General features: G+C 32.9%; 1 protein-coding gene across 9 annotated transcripts in view; it reads right to left on the minus strand.

The window, feature by feature from the left end:
- Positions 1-14,643, minus strand: part of LOC137644036 (uncharacterized) — a 971,945-nt gene that overhangs the window by 806,611 nt on the left and 150,691 nt on the right. For 8 of the 9 annotated variants that reach the window (XM_068376937.1, XM_068376931.1, XM_068376930.1 and 5 more), the window contains exon 1: positions 8,434-8,969. The exons of the other annotated variant lie outside the window; for it this stretch is intronic. The gene's annotated coding sequence lies outside the window, so the exon portion shown is untranslated. Of the gene's footprint in view, positions 1-8,433; positions 8,970-14,643 lie in introns of those variants that run through there. 9 annotated transcript variants of the gene reach the window in all.

Below are 14,643 nucleotides of genomic sequence, written 5' to 3' on the forward strand. Positions count from 1 at the left end.
GAGAGAGAGAGAGAGAGAGAGAGAGAGAGAGAGAGAGAGAGAGAGAGAGAGAGAGAGATCTGTACTTGAATCTACTCCATCCTCGTTTTAAATAGACATATAATGGTGTAATGTGCTAATATCTATACAGAAAATTCAGATGACCGTTATACTAATTCACACAAAAAATTAACATTAGGGTTCCCGACTTCAGAATGAATAAACCTAACGATTTCCATATGAGAGAATACATAAATGATCTCTCTCTCTCTCTCTCTCTCGCTCTCTCTCTCTCTCTCTCTCTCTCTCTCTCTCTCTCTCTCTCTCTCCATTGACTGGAAAAGATAAAAATAAATCACGTTTGAAGCTTCTTTCTTCTTGCAACAACAGGAACTGAAATCTTGAACTCAGATTCACAGGCAAAATCCTAATTAGCTTCGGCTTTGAGACAAAAGCATAAAAGAGAGAGGCCCAATTACTTCACAAGAAGGAAAGGATTTATACCAATTACGTACTGTATATAATGTTATCGATCAATATTCCGTGGTAATTTGTCGTCAATAATACACCGCTTCCCCTAACAGAGTGCCTCAGGTGAATAAACATTATGATGAATAATAACTACCATAAATGACAGCTTATGCAATACCACTAAAAGGTACTACCCAGACATTGCTTCGGTAAGAGTTGCCAGTGGTTGGGGATACGGTGTTCAAAAAACATAAATGAATGGTAGAAAATGGTCATAAAATGGTGGACAAGTTCCGAGGCCACACGCATTCACAATTTATGTTTTCGCTTCCGTACGGTGCCGAAAAAAAGAAAAATTACGTCCTATTCATCTTGCGCGTTAAGACAATTAAAAAAAAAAAATCTATGTACCTGTCGATATACACGCTCTTGAACATGAAGGAGGCAAAGTATGGGGCTAGCAGCCTCATTCCATAAGTCAATGCGGAAAACCGAAGTGTAACACCCTCTGGAGAAGCATTCTTTTTAGAAAAAGGGCCCATGTTGAAAAATACACACTCACACACACAAATATATACATATATATACATATATATATATATATATATATATATATATATATATTATATATATATATATATATATATATATATATGTTCAAACATATCCTGTATATGCCGTATTATAAATGTATACACTTTTTTATATATATATATATATATATATATATATATATATATTATATATATATATATATATATATATATATATATATATATATATATATATATATATATATATATATATATATATATATATATATTATATATATATATATATATATATATACATACATCTATATATAAGCACCATCACCCCCTAACTTTCAATGCTTGCATATTTTCTTACAAAAATAATAAAAATTCGAACTTGTCCGCAACATTCCAACAGATGCCGGAGGTGTTTGCGGACCTGAAGGAAATTAGGTTTTTTTTTCTTTAACCTTGATTGTAAAAATGGAGCGCTAAAACATTTCCTGATTCCAAGCTAAATGCAGTGTTAAGGAAGACGACACTTGAAAGTTAAATTGTGTATTTACACTTTCATATATAATAAGTGTTGCTTTACTTATTCATATATTCATTATCTTCTTTCTGTGTCACGTAATGTCAAATTTTTAATGAATTATAAGAAAAAAAAACTGCACAGTCTAAGTATTTCTCCATAAGTTCTATTAAGAAGATACATTTATTTTCATATCTATTAACTTGAATGTCGAATTTTGGGTCGAAATCATATGAAAAAAAAAATTCATTGGACTATTTTGTTTATCTGGCCTTTATTGTACAGTGTAAAGTACAAACCTGCTCTTCACCAAGCTTCAATTGTGCTATTTACAAGTAACAAAATCAAGGCTACCTTCATATATCTAAACTTGCTAAGGTAAAAAAAAATTATTATTAAAAATAATATGAATACAATCATTAAGCGAAAATTATAAATTCAAAGCTTACCAGAATGGCTAGTGCATTTAATGAAAATTCTTGTACCTTTTGGTTATATGTAATGACTGTTTTCAGACATCACGTATAAACGAGAAGGATGTTTTATACATCAAAATCGCCTGAAGGACTTGACTCTTGTTATGAAGAGAAAGTTGATACTGAATTTGGGAATCTGCTACCCTGAGAAAAGTTAATTCAAGAAAAGGGACCTCGATATGCTGATAATCATGCTAACATTAAAGTATTTGAATTACAGCAGTGAACTTGACCTGGGAAAAAAGTGGTGTGCACATTTTCTGCTAAAACGTGCCTTTGAAGTTTGATTACTGGACAATTATTTCTCAAGATTCCTTTAAGACACAAGATGTCTCTAAGAACTCCTTTAACAAGGTCAGCGCTCAAGTAGAAACCTTTTCAACGGAACTTTCTACGTCCTACGACTTTAGAATCAGTAGCCTCTTCACGTTCAAAAATCTTCTCGCAATCTCAAGGGAAAATCATGGCGGCCACTCAAACATACAAAGTTCCTTTGCACTAGCAAAATAAAGTCTCTTTGAACTCTGTAAAAATAACACCCTTCCAACTTACAATATAGCGCCGCTACACCTAAGACTTTTTGCATTCGCAAAACAATTCTTCCCATTCACAAACTACACCCTCGAAATTGTTAATAAATCTCAAGAACCATGCTGCAAATGATGGCATACCGAGAAGCATATAGTTTTCTATTACTTTCTGTTAACCACTTTTAGAGGATGGCTAAGTAGAAATAGACTGTTCTCATTATCAATAGAGACATTTCCATTTTCTTTATATCTTTTCCCTAAGGAGGAGACCACTTCTAGATAAGGAAAAGTATATACGGGGTTATAATGGATTTCGGAAGTAAACATAGATTACTTCGTAAATTCGAAACTCAAAAAAAAAAAAAAAAAAGAAAAAAAAAAAAAAAAAAAAAGAAAAAAAAAAAAAAAAACAACTAGAAGATTTTAGTTTCTAATATTTAAAATCCCACCACTATATCAACATCCATATACCTCTTCATATACAGTATTATAAAAATGCAGTTTTGATTTGGTCAAAATGCATCAGAAATAATTTCTGTAAGGTCAATTTCCTATTTTGATACACTTTAGTTATGTTTTTGCTAAGAATGACTTAAAATAAATATGTTTCGTCATTTAAATAAAACAAAACACAACAGGATATAATCAATACCAAAACCGAAAACCTATCTTTTCACAAGGAAGACAGTGGCTTGACGGCCATGGGGGACTTTTTTGCTCACGTTCAAGCCGTAACACTGGTCTCCAACATGACAAGGGTGTTCCTTACCCTGAAATCTGTGCCAAAAAAGGAAAAAAAGAAAAGAAAAAAAACTAAGGAAGGACAGAGTTGGTGCAAGAAAGAATTTAGCACTACGTATTTTTTAAAACCTTGTGTAACTGCTGGCATTGCCTCTTCGAATTGAAAATCATGCATACTATTATCCAGATTGATTCAGGGTCCCATTTCGTTGTTGTTGTTATATTACGCTGGTCTTATGCCAAAACTGACTCTTGCTCGTTCGAAACAACTAATATTTTGTTCCCTAAGACAAGATTTTCCCCTTACTGCTGAAATATCTTTTTCATGTTGTGATGACTTACCGAAGTCCCTTCATTGCTTTTTCTTTTAATCAAAGTTAATCAAAATCCTGGAAACTTAACGAACAAATTAAAGAAACTACTCTGTGTAAAGTGGACTTTATAACTTGGTTCATAACACTTAACTTCCACAAAAATATTCACAAAGCATAGGAATATGGTTGGTGCAAACCAGCCAAGGGACATACATAAAATATTCTCGTATAATATAAATTCCAAAAATTCATTGTTAAGACATGGTCCGTACAAGAATAAATTTATTTTACTGTTTACAGAATATATTAATATCTATTCAATCATTCAAGAGAATCTTGCAAGAAAAAACCTAAATGGCATTCGAGGTTTAGACTGTAAATAATGATTAACAACTTATATGCAAGAAAGGTAAAATTCTTTCTTTAATATCATTCTTGCTAATTCAACTCCATTCAGTACAATTACTACCAAGTGTATGCGCTTATGGAAATTCTTGAAAATATTATTCCCCAATACGGGCATTAAGGCTCCCAATTAATTTTTTGGCTTTTGAACATGATTGTTTCCTTTTTAATTGAACACCTATTTCAGGATGAAAAAAAAAAAATCTTCCAAAAATTACTATTACTTCTAAATTACAAAGAAGTTTTGGTAAAAGTCGTTGAAGGAATTAAACAGCAATCGTATATCCACAACATTAGTAAGATAATAAATACCTTACCATCTAATAAATGCATTTCAGGTATGTAAACTTTTTGCTGATGGAATTACAAAGAATAGGCTTGTACATAAGAGTCAAAATCGTAAGTAAAATTAATTTCCGTATTTTAACATTTCAAAGGTAGTCTTTCAAAGAAAACTGATATATAAACTCACGTATATTACAAAAACATACGCTAATTTTATATAGGCTACCCCATAATAGTTTGGAAACATTTCTAAAACTAGGTAGCATGCAACGTAAATTACTAAACTTTAACATGAACAAAGGCTAATATTCAGAAATTAACTAAATTCAGGTGAAAATGTACATCTTGATATTATGTCACGTTAGTCAAAAGTCGGAAACAAACTAAAAACACGGCGACATTATGGATAAAGTAGTAGAACATCTGCACATTTAAAATCTGGGCTTTCTAAATTAAAATTTATTGTATTAGCCTCAAGGTATCAATCTGGGCTTTCTAAATTAAAATTTATTGTATTAGCCTCAAGGTATCCAAAGTAAGTAAACATTTTTAATCTTCGTTTTGCCTCAGCCTTGCAATTTCCCTGAAACGGAAGGATTCGAAACGAGTCAGTAAATTCCGAAGACTGTCTTACCAAGATTTCTTTTTTTCGTGTCTTTTTATCTTTTGTGTGTTTAAATATGAAGTTTTTCGTCTTGTATGGCAGGCTGAAAGCACAGCAAATCTCTACCATGAAGGGCAGGTGATAAGGAAACATACAGAAGCATTCTAAAAGACGAGAGAGAGAGAGAGAGAGAGAGAGAGAGAGAGAGAGAGAGAGAGAGAGAGAGAGAGAGAGAGAGAGAGAGAGAGAGAGAGATGATGGATCTCAAAAACCAATTTACTAACGGAAGGTGCAATGCCGTCACTCGTTGGAAACCACTGACATTTTATTCTGGTGTCGCTCCATGGGGAAGTAAAATTCAGGTAATGCACAAAGACACATGGGATTTCACGTGGAGAATCGAGGTCCGTTTGAATTCACTTTAACATTTCAATAACAAATATGAATACCATTATCTGGAAATGCGTTTGAGAATGCATTCGGTTTTTTTTTCTTTTTGCTAGATTTAAGAACGTGAGCATGTCAGGGAGTTGTGGATTCCACTAAATAAATTTCTTTTGTTTTAATGTCTTTTTCTAGCATTCTAACACAAAAGGCATACTTTTGTTTATCTGCTAAAGTTTAAGAATGTGCTTCGGCGTTTTACGTCTTTTGCGCGTATTTTGTCGTGTTAAGAATCCCATTTCAACAGATTGTCGTTTCGTGTTTCTTTCAATTTTAAGTTGACCTACTGTGCTCCTGTGTATTTAAGGATATATATATATATATATATATATATATATATATATATATATATATATATATATATATATATATATATATATATATATATATATATATATATATATATCATAAACATTCATACATAAACATATAAATATACTTATATACATACTATATAGGCATACATTCTTATATACGAGTACATAAAAACATATACATACATACACATTATATGCGTTATATATAATACATATTGTATATCATAATTAAATATATATTTTGTGCAAGAGCACGAAACGTTTGCACCTTGCGCGAGTTTTTTTTTTTAATGTTTTTACTCTTCAAAATAATAAATATTACTGGAAGTTAGTTTCCTCAAGAGATTGTATGTAAAGTACTATAACAACTTATGCGTACGCAATTGTGACTGGTTGCAATTTCAGAGTGTATGAGCGCTATTCGAAACAAGAATTGATGCTCGAGATTGGTTCTGCGTTATCCTCGCTCCTATGTGCACTAAATTGCATTTATTCTCAACTGTACATGCAAGTTGGTGCATATAGAGTACTTACATTATGTCTTGTTGTTTTTCCGAGAGTATTTAGCTTGATATCGATTTATAATATGAACTGCAACAGCTCATATACAATTAACATTAGGGGTACATCTTTGTGCAAGAATACACAAGACCTTTATAGCTACTGGAATTCAACGTAGACAATTTTTGAGATACGGACGTGTGTATATATATATATATATATATATATATATATATATATATATATATATATATATATATATATATATATATATATACATACAGTATATATACACACATATATATATATATATATATAGATATATATACACATGTGTATATATATATATATATATATATATATATATATATATATACATGTATATATACATATCTATATATATATACATATATATATATGTTTATATATACATACACACACATATATATATATATTTATATATATATATATTGTATCATTACTAGCCAAGCTACAACCCTAGCTGGAAAAGTAAGATGCTATAAGCCCAAGGGCTCCAACAGAGAGAAATAGCTAATGAGGAATGGGAAAAAGACCCTTTATATATATATATATATATATATATATATATATATATATATATATATATGTATATATATATATATATATATATATATATATCATTACTAGCCAAGCTACAACCTTAGCTGGAAAAGCAAGATGCTATAAGCCCAAGGGCTCCAACAGAGAGAAATAGCTAATGAGGAATGGAAAAAAGACCCTTTATATATATATATATATATATATATATATATATATATATACATATACATATATATATATATATATATATACACATATACATATATATATATATATATATATATATATATATATATATATATACATACATACATATATATAAGGCCCTGAATGAATTAAAATTTTGAAAAACTCAAATTCTATACTGATCATAGGGTCTACATATTTTTTTTTTTGTAGCCTATACTACTTGAATATGTTTACAAGTATAACAATGAACTTATTAAGCATTTGATGCTTAAATATCCATTGTACCATTGTGTGTGTGTATATATATATATATATATATATATATATATATATATATATATATATATATAGTATATACATATATATATATATATTGTATACAGTATGTTTGGTGCGTGCGTTTGCCTGTGCGTACGTTAGCTTAAATAGCTGCTTTACTTCTTGCTTTCCTGACAACAGTGGGGGAAAAAGCTATAACTAAGTAGCCATTTTATGATTAAAAGAGAAAGATGCTATTATATATTTCATGTGTGTTTATGTAGAAATCACGAGAGGTGACGCGGGATAAGAGTAAAGTATGTATTATACCCACGGAAGGAAAAAAGGAAAAAAGACATGAATCAAGTTAATACAGTCGTCTTAATAACAACACAGGACTCACAATGAGAGTCCAATATATCGATATCAACCAGAGTAAAGTACTAATTCTAGTTGAATTTTTTACCCTTCGAGCTATAACACACATACGCGTATATATGAATGAGATAGATGGGGGATGTACTATATGCGAGGATTATGAATGCAACATTTTAAATCCTGGTCAAACCCTATTTTTCTTAACCAACTGCACAGGAGAATCAGTCACTTGATACAAGCTTATGTCAGAATACAAAAGTCTCTTCTCAGTTGCTTAAATTCTAACAAGTTGCATAAGTCAATTATAAACACATTTCTATTTACATTGACGGTTGAACTTTTCCCTCACATCGGTAAATACTATAGAATTGCTTTTTAAGACGAGGTATCCAGGGGCAAAGGCAATTTGTTGTAAATCATTTTCGTTTGAACGGGCTAACATAAGTCTCGTTTCATAATTTTATTAGACTGTCTTTTTTAATGTACTTGAAATTTTTATATTTCTCATATATACAGTAGGTCATTCGTTATTCCTCTATTCTCTTTCAACACTGGGCAGCTTTCCCTGTTGAAGACCCTGGTCTTGTAGCGTCCAACTTTAACAACAAAGGTTGTAACGTGGCTAGTAAAAATAACAATATTACTAACTACAATAAGGTTGAAAATAATAAAATTAATAATAATATTAATAATAATGATAACAATAATAATAATTCTTGATAAAAACGCTGTTTCGTGGCAGGCACTTATCCAACTACTAGTATCAGCGTCATTATTCCTGGTAGTCCTGAAGCCAGAAAATTCACAATCTAACCATCTACAAACAGTATAACAAAATATCATATAATCCACTTTTTAAAACAAGAGATGTAAACAATAATGAATAATACTTACGGTACTGACAGTCTAAACAGATACTATTGTGAATTCCCTTTATCGTAAATATTTTCCATCTAAACTACAATCCATAATACAATCTCGGAGGGGATTTCGAGATACTGAAACATGCAAAGGCGTTGCCGACTGCTCCTCTCTCTCTCTCTCCCTGGTCTTGTATCAAGCTTTTCAATATTCCATGGGAAACGACGATCCTCTTTGTAACGCCATGGAAGGAGGAATGAAACTCGTACTCTAAATGGTCACGTCCTTTCGAAGGTCTTCCCTCATTCTACCTTTTTCAACATGTATCTCTTAAAAGACTTCTCGTTACATGGTACATTCCCCTGAATAATTTTTGAAGGTGATCTCACCAACACACACAACCGAGAAATGAACACACTCACAGCGCGCCGAGGAAGGAAACAAAACGCCTGTTTCCAGAACGACACACGCTAAGTTACAAGAACTGCAGTAGACCCTTCGTAACAGGAGGACAGACTCTATTCGAGGATAGAGAAGTAATGCTGGAGGAGCGACCGGGAAGCGTCTTCACTCTCTTGGCGTAGAGATGAGACTGGTGGGATGCTGGGAGGCTGGGAGCCTGGGAGAGAGGGAGAGGGTGAGTGAGGGAAAGAGTAAGAGGGATGGAGTGAGTGAGTGAGAGAGATGAGCATCCACGCTCCCAAACTACTCTCTCTCTCTCTCTCTCTCTCTCTCTCTCTCTCTCTCTCTCTCTCTCTCTCTCTCTCTCTCTCTCCATGAAGTTCTTGTAATACCCACTAACCTAATTTTTAGCAGGCACTTTTCCCTCACATTATCTCTTTGCCATTATTGGGTTAACATGAAGTTTTTTCTTCCCTGTTAACCCCCTGACATACTCTTGGTGTAAATGAGAACCTATTTGTGTACGCATTAGACCCTCCGTAGTCCTGGGACCTAGATTTGTTTTCACCAATATCAATTTTCTTTTTCCTTGTTTTTATTTCAAAAACAGGTTTGGTGTTTGCAATTTGTAAAAGGAATATGTATTAAATTAGTGATCAGTCAGGTTTTATATAATTGCCTTTTAAGTTCAAACCAATTCACGATCAGTGAATTTCTCTCTCTCTCTCTCTCTCTCTCTCTCTCTCTCTCTCTCTCTCTCTCTCTCTCTACAGTTCACGCCCAGTTTTTCGTTGAAATTTGAATACGTGAGCTTATGAAAGTATATTTTTAAATGAAATTACACTATAGCATTATAATTGCTAAGCAATGAATGTGTAGCTTTCAAGTCTAACTGCTAACTAACAGTAGGGGGGTAGCTGTCCCCCATGAATTCATAAATAATATATGTAAGAAAAAATCTAAGTAAAAATTTGCTGAAAGCATATCTACGAAGCTTATAATGTTATATTCATCAAGTTTAAGGCTTAGTGCCACATTAAATTCTAAATAAATACACAATTATATATCTACTGTTTACTACCAAAACAAAATTACTTTCCCTGCTAATTGCGAAGTAAAAGCACAAGCTAACCTTTTCTGACAAATGCAAACCACACGCCCACTTTTTCTATAAACACCTAAATATATCCAACAAACATTTTCTACTCTATTTACCAGAAAATATTTTCTTTTTGTACTTTCAGGTAATATACTGATTACAAACCACTTTACATTGGGTTACTAACAAATATGTAGACCCTAAAAAGATGTCCCATAAAATTTTATGCTAGCAAAAAAAAAAAAAAAAAATCTAATTCAATAGGTTTCCAGTACATGTAGAAAATTTATCTATAATATCTATGTTCATTTTAAAACCAAATAATATTATATCGAATCACATGAAACTTTCATCCTATGTTTTTACTGCTATCTAAAGTGATACTTCAGGATAACTGTGTAGATATACTTTATCATATTAATTTTCAGCCAAGCACCAGAAACAAAGCAATCAAAATAACAAACTACTTAAAGAGTTGTCAGTTTCTATTTAACCTGATTGCATTTAGTTATTTTGAAATATTGTTATACTTTTACAAAATCTATCCTCTTGTTCATAAATCCTGTCTTGAACTTTCCATTCGTGTTTTGCACAGTTTACTAACTCAACAGTTTCTTTTTAAGCGTGACATACTATTTTGATCTCTTTCGCAATTATTCTATCCCATTCCTGGATTATATACACACCTACAAGGACAAATTTTTTTCCTGCTACACCTTCAAGTCTTTGTATACAAATATTTGTACTTCAAACCACGTTCCTCAATTATTCCTTGTACTACTAGGGTCAACTTTTTCATAGTTATATACCTCATGTTACCATATGGAACAAATAACCCATTTTCCATCTCATTCCTGCAAACGTTAAAGCTTCACATTTCCTTACTAAGCGCAAAAACCGTCAAGCTCAAACATTAAACAAATCCACCCATTAAATATAAATATAAATATATATATATATATATATATATATATATATATATATATATATATATATATATATATATATATATATATATATATATATATATATATATATATATATATATATATATATATATATATATATACATATACTGTATATATACATACACAATATATTAGTTGGTTGGCTAGGGTACCAGACACCCGTTGAAATACTACCGTTAGTGTTATTTGGTCTTTTGACTGGCCAGGCAGTACAACACTGGATCCCTCTTTCTGGTTACGGCTCTTTTTTTTCTTTTCTTTTTTACACATAACCGAATACTCTGCACTATTCTGATCACATTATCCTCCACCCTCATACACCTGACAATACTAATAATACCAAACAATTCTTCTAACGTGATTGTTTAATGGCTGTTTTCCTCTTGGTAAGGGTAAAAGAGAGACTTTAGCTATGGTATGCAGTTCTAGAAAAACGACACTCCAAAATCAAACCAATGTTCTCTAATCTTGAGTAGTGCCATAGCCTCTGCACCATGGTTTTCCACTGTCTTGGGGTAGAGATCTCTTGCTTGTGGGTACACTCAGGCACAATATTCTATCTTTATTTCTCTGACTGTTGTTTTGTTTTTGTTTCAAGCTGATGAGCAACTTCGTGGAAGAACGAGAGCTTTGGGTGTGGAGGAAATGGCCCCCTAAATCTCGATGAAGTCAATGGCAGCAGCATGACATTTTAGCTTTAAGGTGATAAACAAGATGTCTTTTCGGCTTTTACTCCTGTTGCCTGGCGTATAATCTTACTGGAATTAGTATGAAACGGTAGGGGGTCATTTGCCTTAGGCACTGCGCATCACAAGGAACTGGCTATCCTTTGATGAATTTAGCAAATGAATCCTCTATAGATTTAGTCAGTCTACGGAAAGCAAAATTGACAGAATCGCCCCCAGTCCTAGTCGCAGCGGGGTGCTAAGACTCTCCCGGTTTATAAATAATAAAGAAAAATTGAAAATTGGTAATTGTAATGTTAGAACCAGGAATCAGATTAGGAAGTTACACCAAGAGGAGAATGACATTTATGAAATATAGTTTGGATATCTTGGTCTTTTACTGAAACACGTTCCAAGGGGATTGGTAAAGAAATATTAGACAGAGGCAATATAAATACCTACTCAAGAAGAACAGATGGAGTTGGAAGAGGAGTAGGAATGATGATGTCACCAAGAGAAGAGACATTAACGGTATGGAAAGCTGTTAATAGTAGATTGTTACTTACAAAGTTTAAATCAAAGCAGTGCAATATGAGCATTATTGTTTGCTATGTACCAACAAATGATTTCCGAGAAGAAAGGAGAGATGAATACTATGAAGAAATGCAGATTGTAATAGATGAGATCCCAGAGATATGAAAATTGTAATCAGCGACTTCATATAGAGAATGTGATGTGTGTTGAGGACCTTGGTGAAGCTGCAAGTGAAAATGGGGCACACTTTATAAGTTTTTGTTCAACAAACAATCTTGTTATTAGAGGTACTCTTTTCCAGCGCACGGATATCCACAAATATACATAAACTTCCCGATGTGGCAGTTACAACAATCAAAATAGAGCACACAGCCACTAATAAAAAGAGAAGAACAAGTGAGAATTGTAAAAAGCTATAGAGGTACAGATATTGGCAGTGATCACCAGCTCCTCATTGCCACATTGAAATTAAAACTGAAAGCACCCAACAGAAATGTAGACAGAATACCCAAGTTTACTAAAAAGTTGAGCACAGCGAAACCTTTGCAATTGAATATGAGAAGTGATTTGCAGTCTCAAGAGACTTTAGAGACGAAGAACATTTATTAGGCAATTGGTAGTGAAGTTTTGGAACACGCAGTTACAAGGAGAAAATCATGGATATCAAAGGATATTTGGGATACTATATAAAGGAGACAGACAGAAATTGATTGTTGAATGTTTTCGAGAAAGGGATGAAAATTACTAGGTGGAGCATGCTAAGTACTCCAGTATTAATGGTGAGGTCAAAAGAAAAGCAAGGAATGACTGGAGAGAATATTTAGACAGTAAAGCAGATGAGGCTGACCAAGCTATGAATTCAGGGAGTGGCTCTGGTGTAAGAATTGCTTATTGAATTATTAATGAAATCTCCACGGGGGAAAAGAAGAAGCATATACTCCTCAAAAAGAGATGGATCTGTTATAACAAAATATGATGAGAGGCAACGTTGGATGGAACACTTTAGTGAAGTATGAATAGGAGATATGGAGGGAATAATTTGATTGATACACCTGAATCTGAGGAAGACCTTAATGTGCCCATGAATGAATTCGTGTGTTTGAATTCAAAGCTATCATTGAAAAATTAGAGATGGAAAGCCCCTGGATACGATGCAATAACTGCTGAGACGATATTGGCTGAAAATGAAGTGACTCCCAGAATACTTGCAAGATTATTTTGTAGAACGTGGCGTGGAGGCAAAACCTGATGAACGGAAGCTGGGAGTGTTGGTGAAAATGGCCAAATAAAAAAGATCTGACTGATTCCAATAATTAGAGAGGCATCACACTTACATCAGTTGTCATGAAAATATATAGTACGCTCATTCTAAAGAGACGAGAGAAAGATTGATGAAAAGCTGAGAGATGAACAAGCATGATTTAGAAAAGGCAGAAGTTGTACTGACCATATTTTCATTCTAAGACATACTGTACAGAAATGTGAAGAATATAGAAATCCACTTTTGATGGCATTTGTGTACTATGAAAAAGTCTTCGATAGTATTCACTAACCAATTTTGTGGAGAGTCCAGCGTTATTAAGGAGTTCCTCTTAAACTAAATATGTAAATTTAATTAAGTCTTTTCATGAGCATAGCAAGTGCAAATTTAATGATAGTGGAGTCCTATCAAATGAATTTCCATTAACAGTGGAGTATTCCAAGGAAATGTGTCATCATCGATATTATTTATCCTCATGGATTTTGTATTGCATAGAACAGTTGGGAATGGTGGAGAAGGATTGGACTGGATTGGTAACTAGAAATTTGCTGACCTAGAGTATCCTGATGATGCTGTCCGTATTAGCAGAACACCACAGGACTTGCAAAGCTTGCATACCATAATGCATAAAACATCACTTGAGGTTGGACTCGAGATAAACAAAAAAAAAAAAAAAAAAGAAATGATGAGAACGGAATTTGTAATGGTAGATGAAATATCATTGGAAGGAGAAAGGATTAATGAGGTGGGATCATTTAAATATTTAGGAACTATGATCTCTAATGCTGCATCTTTATAATTTGAGTTTAATGGAAGATGGAAAAAAGGAAATCAGACAATGGTCAGGTTAAGTAAAATTTGTAAATCAAACCGTCTGAAATTACATATAAAAATCAGGCTATAAATCAGTTTAGTGAGATCGGTGTTACTGTATGAACATGAATCGTAGTCTAACAATGAAACATTATCCAACAGATTTTGTAGATTTGAGAAGAAAGCTCTCAGAAGAATATTGGGAGTTAAATGTCAAGACAAGATTAATGATAAACTATAAGAGATTACACGAGTGCCACATGTAAACGAGATCATGGGGAGGGGTAAATGGAGATGGTTTGGGCATACTTTTCGCACTCCCCAAGAATGATCTGTTCACCAAACTTTTATCTGGCCTCCACACGGCACTAGAAGAGTTTTAAGACCCAGACCTACATGGGTGAGGACTATGGAGCGTGAAATAGGGAATGATGAATGGAGAAGTATTTACTTAAAAGCTCAAATAGAGACTGGCTAAATATAACCGAGGCTCTTTGTGTC

This window comes from Palaemon carinicauda, chromosome 7, assembly GCF_036898095.1.
Source record: "Palaemon carinicauda isolate YSFRI2023 chromosome 7, ASM3689809v2, whole genome shotgun sequence".
NCBI classification, from domain to species: domain Eukaryota; kingdom Metazoa; phylum Arthropoda; class Malacostraca; order Decapoda; family Palaemonidae; genus Palaemon; species Palaemon carinicauda.